Source organism: Ambystoma mexicanum, chromosome 4q, assembly GCF_040938575.1.
Source record: "Ambystoma mexicanum isolate Mex_15411 chromosome 4q, UKY_AmexF1_1, whole genome shotgun sequence".
Classification (NCBI taxonomy): domain Eukaryota; kingdom Metazoa; phylum Chordata; class Amphibia; order Caudata; family Ambystomatidae; genus Ambystoma; species Ambystoma mexicanum.
The window spans coordinates 504343599-504368883 of NC_090928.1; positions in this window are offsets into that span (position 1 = coordinate 504343599).

The following is a 25285-nucleotide window of genomic DNA, read 5'->3' on the forward strand; positions in this document are numbered from 1 at the left end:
CCCAGGTGTCCTTTCTACCGCTGCTTACCCTGCCAATAATCTTCCTAACTATGGAGCAAACTAATTATGCACCGTGTCCCACTCCTGACAGAAAAACTAGGCTATGAGCTAGAATCTCCTACCTCTACGAGCCTAAAACTATCAGTAATAAGTACTTAAACTGCTGTACATATGACACTGTGTGCTAAACCTAAACAACACATACTAGCTCCCATGAAACCACAGAGACTGCCTAATATAACCACAGTCTCTAGAGCACTGATTAATGCCAGATCTGTAGTGGCTCATGCCACTGAAATAGCTGATATCCTAACCACTGATAACCTAGACCTCCTAGCGGTTACAGAATCTTGGCTGCATGAGGCAGCGGGCCCAGCCCTCACCTTAGATATCCCGGAGGACTATCAATTAATCAGAATGGACAGACTGAATTCTAGAGGAGGTGGCTTAGCTATTATTGCTATTAAGCTAATCTTGACTTAAGACTATCTACTCTACCCCCACTAAAATCATATGAACTACTCACTGCCAAATTGCCCTTATCCCCCAGCCGCACCTTAACTATCTACCTAATATATAGGTCACCAGGACCTATTGGCACATTTGAAGAGGACCTATCTAGCCTCCCAAAGATTCCTCTCAAATATTTATCCTGGGCGACTTCAACCTAGGAGTCACTGATCCAGAGGACAAACATGCTCATTGAACACGGCCTCAACCAAGAAGTCCTCTCTCCAACTCCCGATAAAGGAAGGACCATAGACTTGGTAGCCACTTTGAACTGCCCAACGGCCATTACTAAAATTACACCCCAACCATGGACTGACCACCACTTAATCAACTTTAACCAAACCCTAGACAAACAAATAGCCAACGACAAAATGATGGCATCCCCTTGCCCCACTAGATCAAAGAAAAATATAACACCTGACAAACTTCTACCTCTCCTTCTCCCTGTTATTAATGCTCTCCCAAGTAATTCCAATCCTGATACTCTGGTGGATCTCTACAATAATACCATGGCTAAGGCCCTTGACACCATTGCACCTCTTAAGTTACGCAAGAGTAAACAGCAGACTCACCTCAATGCCTGGTTTACCCCCCACCTGAAAGAGTTAAGATTGTAAAAGAGAAAACTAGAAACTCTATGGTGACACTCCCTGACAGATGAAAATAAATTACAATTAAAACTCTGGGTAAACAATTATAAGATAGAAATCATCTGCACAAAGAAAGATCTCTACAACGAACGGATCTCAAATGCCAATTCCAATACTAAGGATCTGTTTGCGATCCTTCGGGAACTAGAATCACCTATACCTCCGCCTGACAACCTACCCAAAGACAAACAATGGTGCACCAGCATCCAGAACGTACTAGCTAACAAAATAATTACACTGCAAACTAAAATTGCCTTAATAAATGCGTCCTTGCCCCCTACTGAGATGTCAACAACTATTCCTGCTAATGACTTACCCAGCCCAGCACCATTCAAATTTACTAATGTATCCATTCAGGAAACTGAAAAAATTCTCGCATCCCGGAAGCCTTCTAACTGCAAAGGTGACAATTGCCCTGCCCAAATAATTAAGGATGCTGCAAGAGATTTAGCCCCCTTCATCTCTAAACTTATTAATGCTTCCTTCTCATCCAACACCATCCCAACTACCTCTACTTAAGAAACAAACGGTAGGCCCTTCCATCCTGACCAATTATAGGCCTATTACTACGGTACCCTTCCTCCTCACGATAATAGATAGAGTAGCATATCTTCAAATCCAGAAATATCTTGAGACAAACCAACTCTTGGGCTCCCACCAATCCAGATTCAGACCTCAACATAGCACTGAGACAGCCTTAATTGAACTTAAGGCGCAAATTGACGAGCTCAACGATAAAGGAAACACTGCCATGTTGCTCCTCCTTGATTTTTTTCGGCAGCCTTTGACTTGATGGACCATGCAGTTTTATGCAAACACCTAGCATCGGCTGCCCATTTCTCAAGTGAAGCCATAGCTTGGGTCCAGTCTTTCCTGGACAAAAGAACTATGCGAGTCATCTGCAACATGGCATCGGCAGACCCAATTCAAACAATCCCACAGGGCTCTTGTGTCTACCAAATATGTATAATATGTTTACCAAGCCCTTATTTGACAAATTGGACAGACTGGGTTGTCACCTACACGAACTACACTGATGACACCCAGATCCTCATTCCCTTTTTGGGCAATTTTGTCTCTGATACACCTTTGGTAAATTAAATATACATCCTCATTCAGGCATGGATGGCAACTCATGGCCTCTGCCTGAAAGACGATGAAACTAAGATTCTGATCTTGGCTCGGCCACTAATCTAAAAAAAATTGACACTAATTACTTCACCTTCAACATCGATGGCAACATAATTACAGTAGCCAAAGAAGTGAAGACGCTTGGTTTCTATCTTGACTCTACCATAACCATAAAAAACAGGCAAATTCTCTAGCTTCATCAACCACCTATACCTGTAAACTTATTAGATCATGTTGGCCATTCCTTTCACAAGCTAGTTGCAGTATCCTAGCCAATGCTCTAATTTTATATAAACTTTATTACTGCAACGCCCTATATTTGGGAGCCAATAAATACATCATTAACAAAATCCAGACACTGCAAATCAATGCCCTTAGAACGGCTTTGAATCTCCCGACCAGAGAACATGTATCCAATACGAGGAGAGACCATCACTGGCTCAGAATTAGTGATAGTATCCTCTTCAAAACTGTGTCGCTAACCTTCAAATGTCTCAATAATGCAGCCCCACCTTATTTTACCGAAAGAATAATCAGAAGAACATCAACCCGACCTTCTAGCGCGGTCAACTCCCACTGCCTTCAAATACCTAGATTTAGTTTAAAAAAAACAGGCAGAAATAGCTTTTGAGTAAAAGCTGCCCAGTACTGGAATGCACTCCCACTTGAGCTCAGAATAGATCAGTCCCACTATAGCTTCAGACGAAACACACTTAACTAGTTATGATCCAACAACTATTATGACTAAACAACTGCACCAGCACACCGGTGACCACTTGTTCCTTTGTACCAGTTCCTTATTGCATTGTATTCTGACTCTGGTATTATTGTATGTATGCACTCTACCTTTACCTGTCTTTACTTTGTAACTAAGATATAAGTTTCCTTGTTTTCTGTGCGCCCAGTTACCTAAGGGTTCGTGCGCCTTACAAATTAATAAACAAACAAACAAACAAACATAGAAAAGATCTAGCACTTTGGGTAACGAGACATGGGGAGAAAAGGCAATAAAATACCAAACTGCTCAAAGGCTATGATATGAGCTTACAGAACAGAAATACAATGCACTAGCCCGTCTCTAGGGCCCAATGTTAGACCAGAAGGATAGTTAATACCTTTCTGCAGTTCTTGGTGGTCTGGCAGCGTCTAACCTGACTTCTTGATGCCTTTGCAATGATTGGGAGTGTGCAAAAGGCAGTGATAGAGGGTACCGATGGTTGCAATGTGTCAAACGGTTCTGGAAACACGTAACGCAGTTCAATGGTAAAGAAAACTAGGGTCCCAGCTATGAGTCCCAACCCATAGCCCCAACCCATAGCCCCAGGGACAAGATTAGTTCTTTTCTCATGGGGATGGTTAGGGGACAGAGCTTGCTTCTGCCTTGGAACACCTGACTTCACCTCACAACTGGAGGAATCTGGAAAGGACTGCTCTACCAGCAGGGTCCAAATCTTCTTCAAGTGTTGAAGTCCAAAATATGATTCAAAGGAGTGGTGTGATACCCATTCTTTTAAAGAAAAAAGTCTCCAGGCGATTGGTCTAAAGCTAGCCTGCTTTAGTGGTCCAATCCCTGCTCTTGAAATTAATGGACTTTGCCCTTCTGACATAACACCCAAAGTGCTTTGTGCTACAGGAAGTGGAGTGGACAGGAAATAGCTACAGAGGGAAACAAGATGTTAGAGGTTTCCCAAACTTGTAGAGATCTCCCTTTGACTGCATTACCCCTGCCCACTTCCCTTTTCTATAGAATCAAAGGCTTTTAGATATACAGCAACCTGTTGTGATGCTGTTCCCTTCGAATAAGGATGCTCTTTTGATCCCTCTGCCTATTGTGTGTGTATGTGTCTGTCCCAGGCAGAGGATGGCAGCCCCTCAAAAAGAGATCAAAGAGAAGTCATGGCCAATCAGGTTACTGGGCTGTCATTTGACAGGCTAAACCTGTCTGGTCAGAATACACATCACATTCCACAGCTGGACTATGCTCACAGGAGCTGACACCTGGGTGATATCAAATTGGATGTGGCTGTAATGATTATAAATAGTCCCAGCCATAGCTTTACTATCAGAATGTATCCTGCCACCATCATTGGCTATTTATTATCATCATAGTTTTGGTACAGGGATGCATATCTTAAATGCAGCCCCTGTGCTGCTGAGACTTGGCTATCACTGCAGCTGTGAAATGAGCAACTGTGGCCTCTGAATCTGCCCTGTGTCACTCGTAGAGCAGGTGCTGCAAATCAGGATACTAATACAGCAGGGAACAGGTACACACTATGCTTTTGGCATGGAGTTTATTGTAGGGGAATCTTATTAGCAGATTGCCCTTTCAGATATGGAATTACCTTTATCATTTTATTATTTTATCAAAATTAAAAAAGCCAGGGCTTTCACCCCCTTGCCAGATGGCAATTTATCACAGTCCCCTCAATGAAAAAAGATGATTAGGTACGAAAGAGTTATCAGCTACATGAGGACTTGATGTGTAGAGATGCCCCGGGCCAATTAGTGGCTCCCAAGGTTTTAAACTCCCATCTTGTAAGATTATATCATGGAGGAGCCCTCCTGCACTGCTGTTCTTGTGACCGCATAATGGTCTACTTCACATGCTTGACCAATCCTTAAAAGATGTCTATAATTCTGAATTGGACGTTTGAACCATGTAGACATAACCTCCACCCATGAACCCCAATACCTCCAGTTCACAAATCGACACGCTGACATGATACCCTGCAATCTAAATTAACCCCTTCATATCCACTTCCACTGCTCAAAATAGTCATAAATGCACTGATCACATTCCTGTAGGGGAGAGGTTAACTGTGCTCAGGACACCCATTCTTCATCCTTGAGTTGACAGCGCCCACATAGTACATTAGATTGGGGAGACAAACAGGAACAGTCCTACCTGGATTCTTTTATCTCACAATAATATGTTGCTTTTGGGAGAAAGAAAACGTATCAACCCATGCCATCAATATGCATAACCAATCAAACCAAAGACATACACATCAAACCACTATCTGATCCCCTTTCTGAACACAATGCCCCTCTGAGTTTAAATACTGGTTGTGCAATAACCCCCTATTGTAAAACCACTCTTTGCATTTCCCATTTACTCATCATAACATCCACTTTACGTGCGCCCATCCCAGGCTGTCTCTTCTGCACACCTAAATCCCAGCAACTCCCTACATGCTGCAATTGGCTAATAAAATATATGCAGACACACTGGGCCTGATCATGAGTTGGGCGGTAGCCCTTAAATGCGGTGGTAACTGTGTTATCACCGCATTTAATGGTATGCACAATCTCGAGTCTGCCGTGTTTACCCCCAGCTCAGAGCTGGAGGTAAACAAGCCGGAAACATTCCAGGTTTCGGTGCAATTACTGCCGGCGGTATTACAGTGTCCAATTGACCCAGTGGGGAATGGGGAGTAACAGTTATCGCCCAACCTGTGATTCTTCAGTAATAGCGCCGGGTGGGTGGGCGTTAACGCAAATAAAGTTGACCGGTATCCCAGCCGGGATACTGCCCAACTCATGATGAGGCCCACTTTGTGCATAATCCCCCACAGAATGGTTGTTATCCACAATTCAAACATGCTACTAAACAATAACACACCTCATATGCCTAGAGACTTGCATTGATAATACACCTCCAGCTTTTGTTACTCTGGTACATTTTGTCCTAACATGTTCAACCTAGTGAGCATGGGTGCATGCGTGGAAGATTGCAATGTGGTGGAACAATTGGTCAAGTGTGAAGGTTAGTGTGTGTGAGATTTAGTCTCACCCATGCTCAAGGAGTCAATATGACATTGTTTTATTTCATGTAGCTGCCTAAAGAGACACTTGTTAAAGGTTTTGGGCAAAGGCACTTGGTCCTAATACGGATTAAGACTTCTTGGCATGGCAAGCAAGTAAAGTGAGTGGCACTAACAGCAAAAAAGCCCACTTTGGTGCTTCTTGTTATACCGAGGAACTCTCACTAAGGTGGCCCGGCTGGACGATTGCATCCTGCCCAGGATATACGAGCGGAATTTCTTTTATCTGACTTTTCAGCCCCTGATATAGAAGATGTGCTGGGTGAAGTAGATCATTTTGCATTGTGCATTTGATTGGAAGCTAATGGAGGTGTTCTCAAGGTTTAGTAAATTCAGGATTCCAGCGGAATTTCTTTTTGAAAAATTAAGGTGGTTCATCAGGGAATCTCACAGGCTAATGAAGAGGCATTTGACAAAGTCCAGTCTTGAGGGAACAGGTGTGTTGATCTCAAGACTTCTGTATGGGAAAATCAAGTATCGCATGATTGAAATGTATGCACTCTTCCACATCAGCAGATAACCACACCACCAATGCTGTAGTCTATCAGATCTTGGGCTATTCCCTATGGATAACATACTCCCAGGTTTCGCTGCCAAACCCATGTAATGCAGATTGGCACTAAAGAAATGGGTACTTCTGGCCTGTAACCATCGATACCACAGGGTTTGCATCAGTCTTTACCACTGTCCCACTATTGCACCCTGCCCCTCTTTTTCTTACAGAGCCAGAAGCAGTGACGGTGCACTGATATGATATGATATTTTCTTTATATCGCGCTCGTACACTGGTGCCAATAGTGGCAGATGGGCATTAAACAAGGCCACTTACATTACATTTTTCGGTGACAGAAGCAATTTGTAGACAGTTGCTTATGAGAATTCACAGGATTGGGACTCTTGTTGAGTTGAAGGAAATCTTCCATCTCTTTAGACCAAGGGATTGTAATGGCTGTCTTTTCTTTGTTTTGCATATCATGATTGCATCTCGATGCGATTCAGCTTTCCTATGCCCTTGCTCATCCACATAGTGATTTTGGAGATTTGTTGAGCTTGGATTTAGCTTTTATATGTGTGCATCTACACAGCTGTAGCAGATAAGTCTTCGTTTGATTATGATGTCCATCATTGGTCAAGGTACATTTTGAAGAGGGTCGATGATAAACTGGTACTTTGTGGGATTGTAATGGAGGCATTTGGGTGGTCTGATTCAGTCAATCTTTTTATCCAGGAGGATGAGGATGCTGGGAATGTCACATTTGGTGTTAATAGATAACTTTGGTAAGTGAATTGTCCATAATATTATATTTATGAATTTTGTTTAAGGTCCTACCCACATTGCGTCCCGAGAATCCAGCATAGACCGTCTGCCTTTAATCTCATTGCTCAGTGCATCTATTGGACCCCTATCAAACCATCATTAGGTACAAAATGGAGAGTCACAAAAATGAAGATGCCTTGAAAAATATGTGTGGAACTCCTTTAGTTTGGAGGTATATTGAAGTTTGTGCTGTATTAGAGTAGAGCTAGTTCTGTCAACTCCTACTTTGCTCAGGCTGCATTTATCTGTTCTTGTTCGTTTGGATGCATTGATCGTATTCAGCATTTCTTTTCTGGCATTTGTCTGTTTCTCATATGTTTGACTTTGAAAGTGTCAGACTTTTTTCCCGATGCTAATCATGTTATGTTGGAGTTTGGGCATGAAGCACTGGTCTCATTGTGAGTTTGGTGGTGTGGCCAAAAACGGTGGTAATGCAGGAGTAAAAGAATTAACATTGCATTGCCTCTGCATTACCACACCACCAAACTACGGGTTTGGAGGTAATTCCTCTGCTTTACAGCTAAAAGAAGGCCAAACCCGCAGAGCTACCTTCTGGGGGAATTCGACCGAAATCCCTATGGACTGCAATAAATTGGGGCTAACACCACCGAGCACCACTCGTAATCAGCGCTAATACCACCGGACCAAGTGCTAGTAACAGTAAATCCATTGGGTGGTAGGTCGGTGGATCTACGCAGATACCACCAAACTTGTCATAAGTGTGACACCTAATTTCCGTTGCTGTAAAGTAGACCCATTTTGGTGTCACTCTTTGTGCTAGGGCATGTTTGCCCTTTCCTATAATATGAAGCACATCCTAGCCTGCTCAAAATAAGAGCTGTCAAACATGACTGTACTATCTTAAAGACCACATTTCTTCCAAGCAAACTTTATGCATCAGCAATCATGTATGTACTCCAACCTCTGATCTATGTTTTTGTAACACAGGACACAGACATGAAATCCAGTGGTCCTGCACATGCAGAATACACCAATGGTGGATATCTGCCTACAGTGTCTATCTAGAAGATCAGGCTTATTTGAAACAATTGCGATTTTCATCAAAATTAAATTTCATTGCATAGAATTCCAACCTTAGACAGACAACAATTCAATTCCCATACGGCACTTTGTTGTGCAATAAGTGTCGCAGAAGGGCATGAGGAATGCATGCTTTTGCGGTTAACACTTAAAATTCAGTAAATCCTGATTGACTTTAGCAAGCCCAAATAGGCAAAAACGAATGCATGACACATTCGGTTTGCATGCTGAATATGCCAACATACTTTGCGCTCGTATATAGGGTGATTAGGGAAATCACAACACATTGTCACAGAAACTTTGCACTGTTGCAAATGCATTTATCACTGGGGCAATAATTGAATGCATCAGAAAAAGACTGTTCTGATGCATTTTTGCAGCTTGATTTCCAGATCGTTTATCAATGAGATTGCACAATTGTAAAACACTTGTGCAAATCAGGCCCTCTGTTTTTGCAATTTAGCAATTTTGGTCTTGCCGCAAATTGGACTTCCGCCGGTGCAACATTTCTTTTAATACCACCCACTAAAGTTTGAAGTGGCATAGAAACGTGTATGTATTCTTCTAGAAATTAGAAATGTCAAAAACCTCTCACTGGATCGGTGTGTGGAACAGAGGGTTGGCCTGTTCTGGGATTGTGCCGTCCCTGGTGTGTAGGTGTTCTGACAGAGAAAAGGAAGAAAACGTGCTGGGACCTTGTCCAAAGAAAGAAGAAAAGCATCTGAAAATGGGCAGTATATTGCAGATTTGCCAAAACGTACACTTTTATTAAAAACTCAAGCTCGAAAGACTTGAAGATCAAACGCACCTGGCTTTGGTTACTTTTAATCAAAAGTCAAATATCCCCAGAACAGCTCTGCAGCCATGGTTTCAATATCCGAGCTTGATGGATGAGCATTTACGGGTCTTGGAAGAGAGAAACGCGATGATAACCGTGAAACAGGTCTTCTTTTATTTTCAAAGAGAATATGATCGGATGTTCGAGATGGGCATGCAATGGAAGGTCACGTTTTTATCCCTGACCCGAGCACCATCGGAGATTTCACGCGGTGAGATCAATACAGGAGGGTGGATGCAGAGGGTGGAACGCAAATCAACTTAGGGGAACATTGTTTAAAGAAACGCAAACATGTTTTTTTTCTTCTGAATAGCTAGTGCGAAAACCAGTGTTCGAGGCAACCCTAAAACATGTACCCTGGAATGTCAAACGATAGCCAATGCAGTGGCGTCTCAAGAAATCACAGATGGGGGGAGGGGCCGGGGGTTAAAATAAAACAACGCGCTTGGGGTGGTGGCACATCAAATGTGGGTTAACAGGGCAATCTGCGTTAAGTAAACATATATTTTACAAGGCTGGTTGTAACAAAGGTGACTGTATGCAGGTTCAAACTAGCCTTAAGGTAATAAAAGGGTTGCATCAAGTTAAGACAGCCTAAAACGTTATTTCATGTCAACAGTTGAAAAATGACTCTCCAAAAAACCTTGAAGGGAACTTAGCGCTCGAGTCATAAAACAAGTGCAAGGCACTCTGCATGTAAAACAACTTTGCGCCTGCCTGCACGCAAAAGCATGTTTTGCATGTTCCACGTATTGGCCACATTTTTGCTGCTAAGTAACCCTAGGCGCAAGTAGCGCCCGGAACACCCACGACACGCACCTACGCAAAGCACAACCAGCAACATATACCGACCTTTGAGCACCTTATACGCATCATCAAGCACCCCGGAAATACTGCAGCCCCTCCCCTCGCAACCAAGGCAGCACCCTGGTGACACTGCATACAAGCCCCATAACCAAAAACGCCACCCGACAATCTGCGCAACATTTTGCGTAATGCATGGCAGCGGCCGATAAACCTGCGTCTGAACTGCCATAATTCAAGACTGCACCCCACCAATCTGCAGACAATCACCCTTAACTCCAAGCGGCACCTCAACTACATGCCCTCTCCCCTAAATTGCTATGTAAACCTAACCTATGCGTGCTGGACCCTATGCGCACAGTGCTCTGGGCCGCCTATCATGTGGCGGTGACTCCACGTGGTTTGCATATAACTTTTCCCGACGTGAAGTTGCGTGTTGGATTCCATGAATTTGGTTAGGTTTGCGCTTGACTGGGCGTGCAATTTCACTTCATGGCACGTCCCTCAACAAGCCCACGTTCTTCCTCATTTTGCTGGGCGAATGGGGAATATGCATGTTCCACCCCAAATTAATTTCTCTGCTTAGACCTGTTCCACACTTTGTGCAGAGTGTCGCACAAAGAGCTCTACTGCACACAAAGACAAAACAAAACCATGTAGTGCCCCGGAAATACACACAAAGTCAGTTCTATGAATCACTGAAATGGGTTTTGCGTGCTGATTAGTGAGCAAAGTCACTTTTCAGCACACAAAAAAATCTAATATTCAGGCCATTAGTACTGCAAGTGTTTTAATGTGTGTTTTTTTTCAAGGAGTTTATTTCAACATAATTTGTTGCTATAGCTTTAAAACTGTGAAAGAAAAAGGGCACAACAAAAATGGGCAAAAGTCTGCAGTCACCCCCACTCTTCCCTTTCATCGGGTAATTTCAAGGTTCAACCTAAATCACCCTGAATCGCACCACAACCAAAGTTACATATAAAAATTCCCACTTGACATTTTAACCTTAAAGATCCCACTCATTGTTTTAAACAGGTAACACACAACATTAGTACCCGGCGGTCCGTGCATCCACGGGATACACTAATGTGATTGGCTTGTTTCCGAGACATACCACATAACAATAGCTCAAAACGGGGCAATCCCTGCTCCGAGCCTCCCCAAGGCTGGAGGCTGCCCTCATTCCCCTGCCGGGGACTCAGGTACGTTTTGTTTTTCCTCCACCCCCCTCCCCTGCAAAATATCCCCTCCCAGCCCTCCCAACCCTGCTTACCTTCTTTTTTCTTTTTCTTGGGAGCGAACGCGCTGGGAACACTTCTATTCCCAGCGCCTCTGCTCCCAATGGCCGTCATGGAAAGGGAAAACAGACTACGTTTTCCCTTTCCCGGTGGGCATTTTATTTGACTTTTTATTTTTTTATTTTAGAAACCCGGCAGAAAAAAATGCCATTAGTACCCCGGTCTAATGGACTGGGGTACTAATGGCTATAAGACCCTTGGCAGCGGGACAATACCGCCCACGGTAAAGCGCCCGGGGCTTCGTTAAGGCCCTCGCTATGCTCAGGCCTGTAACTACGGCCCCGGGGGCATTACCTGGGGCGGTATTGGCCTGCCGCCTCGGGTCTTATTGCCACAGTGTTCCATCTAACTCTGGTCCATTGTTGAAAGCTGAGCAATAATAATAATAATAAGCAGTCTCAATTAGTATGGGAATGTGGTCAAACGCGCAAAGCCAAACATGTATGCAATAGATTCAAAATAGTTGTGTAGAAATATTCACAGCCTTCCTCCCGGTCTCACAATCTGCCTATCCCACCTTTGACCACGCACACTTTTCTGATGTCCTAGCCAATAAGAACTCAGATAGCTCCAAGCGGAACCCTACCAAAACGAGAGCATCCTGCCCTACCCCCCCATAATGACTGGCCTAACTGTCTCTCAAACTACTACCCTCATCCCTACCGATCGTAACAATAGACTTGGTACCAGAACCCACCACAGAACTAGCAAACGCCCAGCTGAACTACCCGACAAGACTAACAATCACACTGTAACCTCCATCAATTCCATCCCTCCTGCACTAAAATGAGCTCTTCTAAATGTTAGATCATTAGTCGCCCATTCCATAGAAGTCGCCAACATCATTCTAACCAACAACTTGGACTTCCTCGCTGTGACTGAAACCTGGTTGCATGATGCTGCGGGACCATCTCTTACCCTAGCTATCCCTGATAACTAAACCATCCTCAGAGTAGACAGACCTAACGCTCGAGGAGGTGGTGTAGCTATCATCTTTAAGTCCTCGCTTGATATTAGACTAGCCTCCTCTCCTCCACTCAAATCATGTGAGCATCTCACAGTTAAATTACAAACCTCCCCTAAGAGTACTATCACGATGCATCTAATTTACAGACCCCCGGGCCCACCTGGCTCATTTGAGGAAGACATCACATCACTAGTAGCCGAAAGTTCCAAACCTTCAGCACAAATGATTTTACTTGGAGACTTCAATCTTGGGTTTCATGACCCTCTCGACACCCCAGCCATTTCCCTGGCCATGGCATTAGAGGAGCATGGCCTCCTACAACTCTGCACCAAACCCACCCACTCAAAGGGCAGAATCCTTGACTGGGTTACTGACCTTAATTGCAACATCACCCTGAAGGACCCCGTACAGCTCATCTGGACGGATCACTACTTCCTCCCACTCAACATTAATATCAGCAACCTGGTGCATAAAAGGCCTGTTATTGCACCGGCCCGCCCAACTAGGAAAAAGAACAACATCACAGCGGAAGCCTTAATACCCCTGGTGACCCCTATTCTGAACGCTCTACCAGCTACAACTGACTTAAACCTGCTGCTCAACGCCTATAATGATTCCATGGCTAAAGCTATCGACATCATTGCTCCACTAAAAATGCGTAAAGGGAAACCAAAAGCGTACCTGAATACGTGGTACAGCCCGGAGCTCAAACTTCTCAGACAACAAAAAAGTAAACTTGAATCACTATGGAAATCAGTGCCTTCAGTAGATAACAGAACTAATCTCACCAATATCTCCACACTACAAAAATGAGATTACACGCGCTAAGAAAGAATCTCTTAATTCCAGGATCTATCAGGCAGGCTCTAGCACAAAAGAGCTCTTTAACATCCTAAAGGAATTAGAAAACCCCATTCCTCCCGCAGATACCTGCACTAAGGATAAACCATGATGCACAGGGATCCAGAATGCCCTTGCTAACAAAATTTCAGGGCTCCAAACTAAAATTGAAAACAAACGACAACAACTCACTCACGGTCCTACTTCCAGATCCACCCTTCCTTCACCCACCGCCACTAGCTCAGGCTTCACTTTCAAAAAGATAACCATACCTGAAGTACACAAAATTATTGCATCCGTGAAACCCTCGAACTGTAAGGGGGACAGTTGCCCCGCACAGATCATAAAAGATGCAGCCAGAGAACTTTCCCCCTTCATTACCAAATTAATAAACCTGTCATTCTCCAATAACACATGCCCAAGTAATCTGAAACAATCTTGGGTCCTACTACTGTTAAAAAAACAAACTCTCGACCCAGATATACCCACGAATTATAGACCCATTACCACTGTCCCATTCTTACTAAAAATTCTTGACAGAGTGGCCTATTTACAAATTCAGGATTACCTTGAGACAAACCAAATACTAGGAACTCCCAATCTGTCTTTCGTCCTCAACATGGGACGGAAACGGCCCTGTTGATCTCAAGAGCCAGATAGACGAACTCAAAGATAAAGGTAGGGCTGCCATCCTTCTTCTCCTTGACCTCTCTGCTGCCTTTGACCTGGTTGACCACAAAATCTTGTGCAACCACTTGTCATCGGCAGCACACTTCTCCCACTCTGTGGTCACATGGATCCAATCCTTCCTTGACAACAGGACCATGCGGGTCTTCTCACCCCTAGCAGCGGCCGACCCTATTCCCATTATTTGCGGTGTCCCACAAGGATCTTGTGTCTCACCCACTTTGTATAATATATTTACAAAGCCCCTATTCGACAAGCTGGACCATCTGGGTGTCACTTACACTAACTGCGCAGATGACACCCAGATACTCCTCACTTTATCCGGCAATTACAACTCGGATGCCAACCGGATCAATTAAGTCTTCTCCATCATTCAGGCATGGATGGACACACATGGCCTCTGCCTGAATGATGACAAGACCAAACTGCTCCTTGTCGGCTCACCTAATACCATCCGGAATCATAGCCCCAGTTACACCAGCTTATGAACTTATGTAGTTTGTGCATAAGAGAAAGAATAGCCATGTGGTTTATTCAAACCCTCTAAATGAGATGTTAAATGAAATATCAGGTGGTGTTTGTATCGGCAGTGGCTTTCGGTAGACCACTATAATCTTGCAATGACGGACTCCATTTCTATGGCGTCACAAATAGCAGGAGCCCCAAGCGAGAGAGTAGAAGGATTGGTGCCACTCGCGCACCCAAACTGTGAATCATCAAGCAGCATGTCTGGGCATAAAGTAAAGCCATACAAGGTTAAAGTCCAGTCAGGCCTTCACGAAAGCCAAATGAATATTTATGGGACAAATGCACATATGACGAATTTCAATAGACAATATTTGAAAATTATGGAGTTTATTGAAAACCTAGGTGAATGTTCCCATGAGCCTCAGAAGGAGGTGGTTGAAACATTGTGAGAAAGTCAGGAACCTGGTCACATCCCTGTTAAGATGTTAGACTATTATAATCCATGTACCTATCCTGTAATTCACTGCAGTTAAATAGGGATCCAAGGAATTAAACTCATAAAATCCTTGTATGAGAGCGATGCAAAAATATTTGATCACTTCAGTTAACCCTGTGGTCATAGTTACAAAGTGATCAGCATCACGCCTGTTACAACAGAATGATTGGCATGCGTAATTTCCTTCAATGATGGGCACCTCTGAAGATCCGTTCGGATCACTTTTACCCCCTTGCCAATGCACAATCAATCATTTATCCTAGAACGGCAAGGCCTGGACAGCTGATTTCACAACATTAGCCAAGGTTTTCATTGTTAAAATAGTGTGCACAATAGAGTCTTGTTCCTCTACACGTACATTAGTGTAAGTCAATACAAATAAACACATCAGCCAGCCAATAGTAATTACACTTCGGAGGCAACTGCATGTTTGCAGTGACTCATGTGCACCCATGCGGGTGCCCCTATACTTTAACAGCTGATTTAGAGATGGACAAGAAGAGCTAGGATCCCTTCGAGCCGCCTTCCTTTGGTGGACCTTTATCACTTCGGTGTCACTGGGCTATAAGGAAAGACCTGGAGAGTCTAGTTCTCTTGGCAGGGCAGCTCGAAGTTGAGTGTGAATGAGACTGACAGAACACATTAATGTCTTGAGTTATTCCAACAATCGATCATCAGTTAATTGCAAATTATTGGGTACATATATCACTGGTGGTGCTACAGGCCATTTCATAGGTCTTCCATAGAGGATTTCATACAGACTTAACCCAGTTTTCTTGGCAGTTGTACTTCACATGCAAAACAAAACTAGTGGGAGGGATTCTGGCCACTTCAACCCTGTTTCCTGACAGTTTGGCCTATTTGTTTTTCAATACCCTGTTTCTTCTCTCTACTGCCCCAGTTGACTGGGGTGGTGAGGGCAATGCATAATATGCTGGAACATCAGAGTGGACAACAGTGTCTTAATGATGTTATTAACAAAATGAACTCCCTGATCGCTAGTAATACCGCTGGTAATACTTACACATATCCCAAACATGGGCATAAATTCCTGAATCAGTGTTTTTGCAACAGTCACTGCTTCTGCCTTTCTAAGAGAGTGAGCTCCCACCCATCCTGAAAAAGCCATCCTCTATTACTAGCTGGTATTTCCACTGGTTATATTTTGGCAGTTGTACAAAATAAATCTTTAGCCCCATAAATGGGCCATATGGTGGAGGTCTAATCAGCACACTCTTCCCCACATTATCCTGTAAACATATTACACATCATTGACAGTATTCTGGAGCCATAGTGGCGAGTTCTGGTGCGAACCAGGATTGTCCCACTGGCATTGTTATTGCATTACTACCAAAATGTGCCTTCCCATGATACAGCCTAATATTTTTGGAGTCACTTACTGACCCTGCTCATCTCATCACAGAGAGTCCTCATGCAACCGGCACCCTTTTTGGATCCATTTATCTTTTTCATCAGATGGTGCATTCTCCTGCATAAGCGCTATGTCGTCAAATCTTTTAAACAGGATTTCCTCTGGCACTCTGTGCACCGGCAAAATGTGCAGCTCCTTGCTCTCTTGTTTAGCTGCCAATTTTGCAGTTTGATCCACAAAATCATTTCCACAGCTAATACAGTCATACAGTGTCTGCTGGGTGGAATATTTGATGAGAGCAATTTGTTTTGGTAACATTACGGCATGCAAAAGGCCTTATACAATCTGGCTGTTTTTTGGCTGTACCAGTTGAAGTCATGAAGCCTCTCTGCTTCCAGAGTTGGCCAAAGTTGTGGCTATGCCAAATGTGTATCGTGAATCGGTATATATATTAACAGATTGCTGAGTCACTAGCTGGCAAGCTGGTGTCAGGGCCACCAGCTTTGCCATCTGTGCTGACATCACTTGGGGAAACTTAGCTCTACACTCTCTACTAGTTCATCAGGTATGCATACCGCATACCCTGAGACCACCTGTCCTTTCTGATTTCTAAGCCAAGACCCATCAATGAAGTACTCAAGATCTGGGTCTGACAGTCGTGCTTCGGAGAGGTCTGCGAGCGCATCATCAGAAAATCTGTTACCGACACTCAGACATGTGGGGAGGAATCATGTGGCTCCCCCTCCCCTCGGGTAGGTAAAAACAAAGCTTGGTTCAGAACACAGCATCTGGTCAAGGTAATGTTAGATGATTTCAGTTAAAGAATTTCATATTTGCTAGCTCTTGAGACTGACATGTGCTTTGTTTTTGATTTCCATATTAACAATACCTCCGTTTGGGGAACAGCCACCTATAAAGGTTATCCCAATACAATGTTCTCAATGTGTTGCACCACCAGAGCTACAGCAGCTATGGATCACAGACAAGGTGGTATTCCTGCTGCAACCATATCCAATTATTTGCTATAATAGGCTACAGGTTTACGATGAACCCCTTGTTTCTGGGTATGTACAGCCAAAGCAAAACCCTTTCTCTCAGGATATTGCAAGGTGAATCCATTTTTGTAATTGGGCAGACCCAGTGCAGGTGCCTCCGGTAGTAACCTTTTCATTCTTGTGAATGCATCTTCTGCCTCTGGTGTCCACTGCAGTGGTTTGACAGTGTTCAATTGGGTGTAATCTTGGAGTGGTTTAACTATTTTGGCAAATCCAGTGATCCATTGCCAACAGTATCCTACTGTCCATAGGAAAGCTCTAATTTGTATTACATTCTGTGGTTTCGATATATATTAAAAACTGTCTCCTGTCAAGAGCCGATATCATCCAATAGCCCATTGTAATTTGTCCCAGCTAATGCACCATATGGGTCGATAACTATAATTATTTTTGAAGCCTTGTACTCTTTCTCTGCTTGTGCTCTTAGCAGGACTTTTGTGTCTTCTTCACAGGCCTCATAGGAGGGAGAGGCAATTAACTTATTGTCAACATATTGTTTTAAGACCTATTTCCCAGGCAAATGTATGTCATCCAAATCTTACTTCAGTAGTTGTGAGAAGAGGGTTGGGGGTCTCTTTATACCCTTGGTGCAAATGCGTCCATGTGTACTGGACCCCCTATGCAAAAATCCAAATAGGAATTGACTGTCCTTATGGGCGTGAACTGAAAAGAAAGCTGAACACAATTCAACCACTGTGAAATGCGTGGTTTCTGGTGGAATACATAACATTGTAGTTGCCAGATTCGGCACCATGGGAAAGGGCAGTATTATTATGATATTAATAATCTGTGCATCCTGAACAAAACCGTATACTTCCTTTCCTGTTTTCTTCATTTGGAGTATGAATATGCTGTTTGTCTGGACAATTATTCCCTAACGTAGGAAAGATTCAATAGCTGGATTGATCCCTTTCTCTACTTCAGGCTTCATGGGGTATTGTATAATGTGGGGCAATCTTTTAAATGGAACAACTTTTATCTTTGCTGGTTTGGCAGTGTGTATGTATCTTACTTCATTGTCGTACCACTAAGTAACAAATAGTGTGGGGTAATGTTCACGAAAAAGGAAGAAGTGTTCACAAATTGATAAGTCAGGATGTTCAGGCCATTGACCTCCTTTCTCCACATTTTCAGCAGGGGAGTGGGCGGATCACTCTAGCATAGCACACTCTTGGACTTCTTCGGCGCAAGGCACAGTTCCATTACAAACATCAGGGCCTGATATATGCAAGTCTCTTAAGTTATCAAAAGTCTCTGGCTTCAGAGGGCCTGATGTATCAAACAAAAACATTTTCCTTTTCAAGTATTCATGAAGGGCAATTCACTCTTCACCCTAGATCCCCCTCAGCATGGCTCAGAACCATTTTGCTTCCACAATCCCTTTTCAGGTGACTCGTGGTTCACCCCGGATCTCCCTCAGTCGGGCTCAGATCCCTTTCACACAGTTAGTCTCCCTCAGTCGGGTTCGGACCAATTGCAGTTCGTATGTCTTTTCTCGGGTCACTCAGGGTTCACCCTGGGTCCCCTTCAGTCGGGCTCAGATTCCCCTTTCACAATTAGTCTCTATCAGTCAGGCTTGGACCAAATACAGTTCAAATGGATTTCATGGGTGACTCACAGTTCACCACAGATCCCCCTCAGTTAGGTTCATATCCCCTTTTCACAATCAGTCTCCATCAGCCTGGTTCGGACCAATTACAGTTTGTATTAGCTATTGAAGACCTTTGAATGTGCACAGGGTTTGGCATGACCAGTTGCAGGACCACTTCGATGTACAGTTCACAATTGTACACTCTCAGTGGTTACCTAACAGAGACCTTCGTAAGAGCACCCACGTGGCGACTCACCACTCTGTATATGGTATCTTGGGTTCTCTCCCCAAAGTTCAATCACAAAGTTCAATTACTTCTTTAGTTCCAATTATACTCGCATCACTCATTGCCAAAACACGGTCCTCTTTATAAAATGTTGCCACTTGCAACTTAGGTTCTAACACAGACAGGTCTGCTATCAGTCTCTCTGACTCACCGGCTGTGCTGACTTTGCTGGTGCAGCTTTGTTGTGGGAGCCAAGGACAGTACCATGGCGGCAATCGCTCCACCCACCTCGGCTGTCAATGTGTGAGAGCTCCCGGTACCTTTGAGACACAATGTACCTTTCTTCAGCTTTAATTCCAGGTCTTATGTTTCTTATTCTCGAGGACTTTTAAAAGTAGCACTTTTCACCCGAAAAGGCCGAGGCAACTTTCAGCTCTTTCAGGTCTCGCCATCTTTCTCCTCGTAATAAACTGCCATCTTGGAACTGCTGCTTCCTTGTGTGTTTTGCCTTGCTCACAGTGTGCTTTCGTGCTCCACCTTTTATCTGTGTGGGGAAGTATAATGGAAGTCAGGTGTGTGTAATTATCAGTAATTGCCTGTCTCTGACCGACCCTTGTATTGGGACATGCCAGGTATACGGCTCAAATGTTAGTCCGTTATTGCTCTCAGAGAACTGTCCATGAGAGAGTGCTTGTGTTAGAAAAGGGGCTGGGGGTTGAGCTCCTAGGAATCCTACCTGGTCGGGTGGGGAAAATGTGTTATTGGGAAAGGGATACCGCATCTCACCCTCTGGTGTCCCACTTCCACTCCCTGAGGAACCCTCATCTAGTTGATCCTGCCACACTGGTCCACCCCAGGAACTGGATCCAAAAGCGATGTCTGTGTCCTGCCACCTGGATGACAGATCCCCGGAGACTGGAAGGTGAGAAACCTCAGGTTTCTCACAATAGCTACTGCTTTATCGGAGGGTACGCTCAAAACACCTGGATAGATATTGCACCTCATTTTGCAAAATAAGTCTCTTCCCAATACATTTACAGGTGAGGTTGGGCTGAAAAGGAAAGTATGCTGGTCGGTAATGGACTCTAACATTATGGCAAGAGCATCAGTCACCTGGTGTATGACTGTGGTATTCGATATGCCTATCGCTCGTACTGTGTCCACCGATGTGGGGACATGAGGGAAATTAATAATTCGCAAAGCTGATCGGTTTGCCCCAGTATCTCCTAGACATGGTACTTGTAATCCCTGAACTTGGCACTGTACATAAGGTCCCTCCTGATCGACCAGCATCATCAGTGCTTCCAGAGTCCCTTCCCTTTCTGATTGTCAGAATCCATTTGAATACCCCCTGCCCTCTCGTTTGTCTGTGTATTTTCCCAAATACCCTCCTATTATTAATAAAGTATTTATTTATTTATTGGGCATTTATAATGTGCCCATACAGCAAAAGTTGTTTCAAGTTAACAGGTTTGGTATCATGGCTCTAAGAGCTTGCTGGGTTTTCCAATTTCCCTGTACTTTAGATGCTCTGCTCCCCATCCCTACTGTTGGTCAAATTGTCCCCACTGTCTCTGCTGCTGTTGTTCACAACATCCTCCTTGCTGCTACTGATATATCGGTTGATCCATCTGGATTCCACCGCTGCTTCTACTTCTCAGTTGCCCCCCCCCCTCTGAGCCATATTTCCAGTTTACTGTGCCTTTCCTTGGAGCTGTCCCTGCACCTGACCCTGAAGACTCTGAATCTGTAACAACATTAATTTATTATCAAATGTTTCCTTCCTCTGCTGTCATTGCCACCGCAAGCTGCTCAGCTAATGGCTTGGTCTGCCAGCCTATACATACGCTATTAAGTTCCATCTGTACATTCAGGAGTAAGCCTGCAGTAAACGAATTTACTATAGCTCCTGTGCCATTTACTCTGGTTTGTAATCCCAGAATGCTGAGTGAACACCTCCTTTAATTTATCTAAGTAATCAGCGGGATACTGGCTCTTACTGTTTGCGGTTCGATACTTTTGCCCAATCAGTTTTCTTAGGGCACAGTTCTGCAACCGCTGTCACTGTCCTATCTCTTGCCTGTACCAGGGCATCCCCTGTATATGGGTTGGCACCTTCCCAAGTCGCCCTTTCCATCATTTTCTGTCTTACCTCTGGCATAACTATTCTCATAAATTGATTCATATCGGCCCATGATGGGTTATAACACTGCAGTACTGTTTGCAGTTCCTCAAAAAATCTTTGTGGCTCTTCTCTGATGATGGGGAACTCTTTAGCCAATGCCCTAAGGTCTCTGGGTTTCCGGGACACATGGACAGTAACACATGCCTATTGTTCTCCGTCCTCATGGCCAGACGGTACTTGTCTGTGGGGAGTCTGAAACATGTTTGAGTCCATTCCATATATTGTACCTCCCCTCATTGTTGAGGGGTTGTACGATGGTGGTGGTCTTCGGACCCCAATCAACTCAGTCCTGATGCCCCAAGGGCTGTCGGCACCTGGTATGGCATCTCCAGAACTAGTGCTCCGTGTTGTCCTGCTCCTCCTGGTACACCTCTGTCTTTTCTGTGTCCGTTGGTCCTTCATTTCTGAACATCTGGGGGCACAATCACACCCCTTCTCCGTCTCTTCTACCCCTCAAAAATGTTATGTGTACCCTCAGTCACGCGTTAGTGTCCCACAGTCCTCTAATCTTCCTGTCGCAGCTCCAAGCTGTGGCTTCTTCATGCTATGTGGTGAACACCCTGCACTGTAGTGATGATATATTAGTCCCTTCTTTGAACAGCACCTTTCTAATGGTGCCCAGTTTGTCCATAATGAATATTCTATCTCTCAAGAATGGTGTCTGTTCCGTTGCGTCAGATAATGCCATGAGTCCAAATAATCAAAGGACAAACTGTTAAACAGTCTAAACTTGTAATGGAAGGGCAAACCCTTTGGGGGTTCCTCCACCTGTTTCGATTGCTGTTTGCCCATTTAATTTACTATTTTCCATTTTCCTTAACTCTGCATTCACTCATCACTTGCCCCGTTACCCTAGTGCCCCTGTTCCACTCATTCTTTTGACTTCACTCGTTTGGGGTACTGAGAGGGTAAGGGGTTAAAAACAACCAAAGACGGCTTGTAGTGGCCCTGAAAAGAATACAGGCTCTCACCATACACTCATTCACCTATCCATATTTACCTATGGGCTTTACCCTGTCACTTCTGATATGTTACTTTTGCCCTTTGCCCATGCGTTGTACTGGGTTTAGTCCCTAACCTCAGTATTTTGCTAGGTTAATCTTTGGATAAAAGAGAGTCAGGACTACCTGAATCACAGTTATAACACAGGCAAAAACAATTACCAATACCACATACCATCCCAAAATCTCCATCCCATTTCAGAATATCCTGTAAACACATCACATCTCACGTTGTCCATTCCCTGGTCCCCATACAGGACTCTCGGTTCCCTGTTTGGCGTTGCATGCAATCTCAACAGCCTTGATTGCCTCCTCCGGAAACCCCCTATGCAGATGTTCAAGTAAATCTCCTACCTTACATTTTTCAGCACTCGTGGGGTTGTCCGGATGGAGACTCTAAGGGACCTACGGTCAGCAGCATTGCGCGACAGGTCCGAGTCGCGGGCACATCTGTGAAAGTAAAATCAGAGAAAGGGGTTCATTCCGAGTTGGGCGGTAAGGGTTAACAGTCACCGGTAAGGATGCCGGTAAACCCTTACCGGCCAATTCCGAGGTCCCTCAGCGGGTCCCGCTAAGGGACCAGGGTGCTAATAACGGGCCCGCTATTTGCGGGCCCGTAATTTGCGCCTTCCCCATTCCCATTGAGCCCTATAGGGGCTCAATGGGAATGGGGAATGGTCTACAGAATGGGGACTTACCGGGTCCTCCAAGGTCGCAATGACCCGGTAAATCCCCATTCTGCCAGACCGGACCCGCGTTTGGAGGCAGCCATGGTGCTAATAGCGCTAATAGCGCCATGGCTGCCTGCAAACTCGGAATGAGGCCCAAAGGACTCAGGAGACGTATTGGAAATGGACAAAGCAAGATAACCTTTAACACAGGTTTGCAAACCAGATAGACCAACAACACGCCCAAACTCACCAAATCCACCTCCAAGTTGCCTTCCATTTAAATTCCCTCATGAGCTGACCTCTCTAAATACCTGTCATGCCCACTTCATCTCCCCTCCCCTAACTCAGTAAACAATAGAATGAATTGTTCATATCCGCAGCCTGTCTTCAGTTTCCATGTCATCAAATGATCTTCCTCTTCCGGGTTTGTCAATCTGTTCTGATGATATCCAGCATAGCCCTCCTCCAATGAGGTATGTGGGGACAATGCGCCCTGACACATATGCGGTCGAGCATAAAGTTCCATTCTTATGGCCAGTGTAGGCCGGCATAATCCAAGATAGAGGCTCAGATGGCCTTCACCCAGTGTACCCGAGAGCTTCCAAAGCACTGTTTCGGCAGTCCTTCCGCTCATGTCCGTTTTAGGGAAGCTGCCATGCAAGCATTACCGAAAGCTAGTTGAGTGGGGAATTTCCTTATTCGATGTTTGATATAATAAAAAAATAAAACACCAAACTATTAGGCACATACATACATAAATGAGATAACACTACAAATATTCCAGACTATTCCCAGATTCCTGCCCAGGTTGGAAAATGGTTGCCGCATGATCCCAGTTGCATTATTGCCTTCATGGCATCATTATCACATAAATCATATCTCCTCTCCCCGGGGTTAATCAGCGTTCACAGTAATAATACATGACATTTAATTTTGGTGCAGTTGAATGTGTGTCATTTGATGCTTTAAGTAACCTAAAAAAATGTAATTGAACATTATTTTCCAATATGGATTTATAATTCGTGGAACCTCCGGTGAGTTTAAATTAAAGTTGTGTATTGTCTGCATAGCAAGAGGGCACCATCAAAGCTATTTAGAAGATCCTGCAATGGTTTTACAAAATGTTAAATGGTAGTGAAGACAAGGGGGAGTCTTGCAGAACCCCTACATGTGGAAAGAGATTTGGGAGTAACTGAATCATTTGCTGTGACATATATATATAACATATATATGTCAACGAAAAAAAGAAGACAAACAACCTGGTGCTGTCCTAGACACTCTGGCCACAGAAGACAATTTATCTCAGATAATATGTGATACTGGGGTGTCAATTATTGCAGAAAGTTGAAACATGGCCAATAAAGATAGTTAATTATTGCCTTTACTGCATACTGGAAACAGAACCAAGATTGTCTGAAAACCAATCAATTATAGATTTAAAAATATTCTTGGGGCTGGAAGTGACCACCTTCTTCATTTTTTTTATCTAGAAAAGAGTTCTTGGTGATAGCACAGTAATTGCTTTGATCATCTGGATGCAAAGTGGGCTTCTTCAGGAAAGAAGCAACCCAGAAAAGTTTAGGCGGTTCTGGAACAATACCTCGGAAGAGTGATCTGTTAACAAACAGCAACATTATAGGGGAAGTTCAACATTATTGCATTTCATACTTTTGCTGGATAGGGGTTTTTCAGGATAGAATGCTACTTTTTTTTTAGAATAAATGCGCCCTAGGATCATCCATAGATACTGGTCAAAAATTTAAATCAGAAATCATAACAACATAACAAGAGTGATCCTGTCTTGGGTGGGGCTGCATACACCAGTTGACAGATTACGATTATCAATAACCTGAGAACAGATGGAATCAATCTTAGTAGTAAAAGAAATATGAATAGACAGGAGATATTCTTCTGTAAAGACAGTCCCAAGTCAACAGAGAAATAGGGGTTGTTAAATACTCTCTCTGTATCATTGTCTGTAACAGAGAATTCATAGACCAATCATATTTTTTGCTAGACTCAGTAGAAACATTATATATGGCACTGCATGAGGAGGGCAACACGTTGCACATATGCTGTGAGGTGCAATGGCCAAATGCAATGGCCAGGATGGCTTGTAGACTTTGCATGAGTGCATGGTAGCTGTTTATCATTCATTACTGACAAACAATACAGTGGTGCCTCCACAGTTACTGCCCCTCAAACCTGCAGCATGTGCAGCCAGGGACACAGTGCCAATGGAGGGAATGAGTGGGGGCATAGAAAAAACAAGTATGTTGTCCCAGCATTCACTGCCCCAGTACCACAAT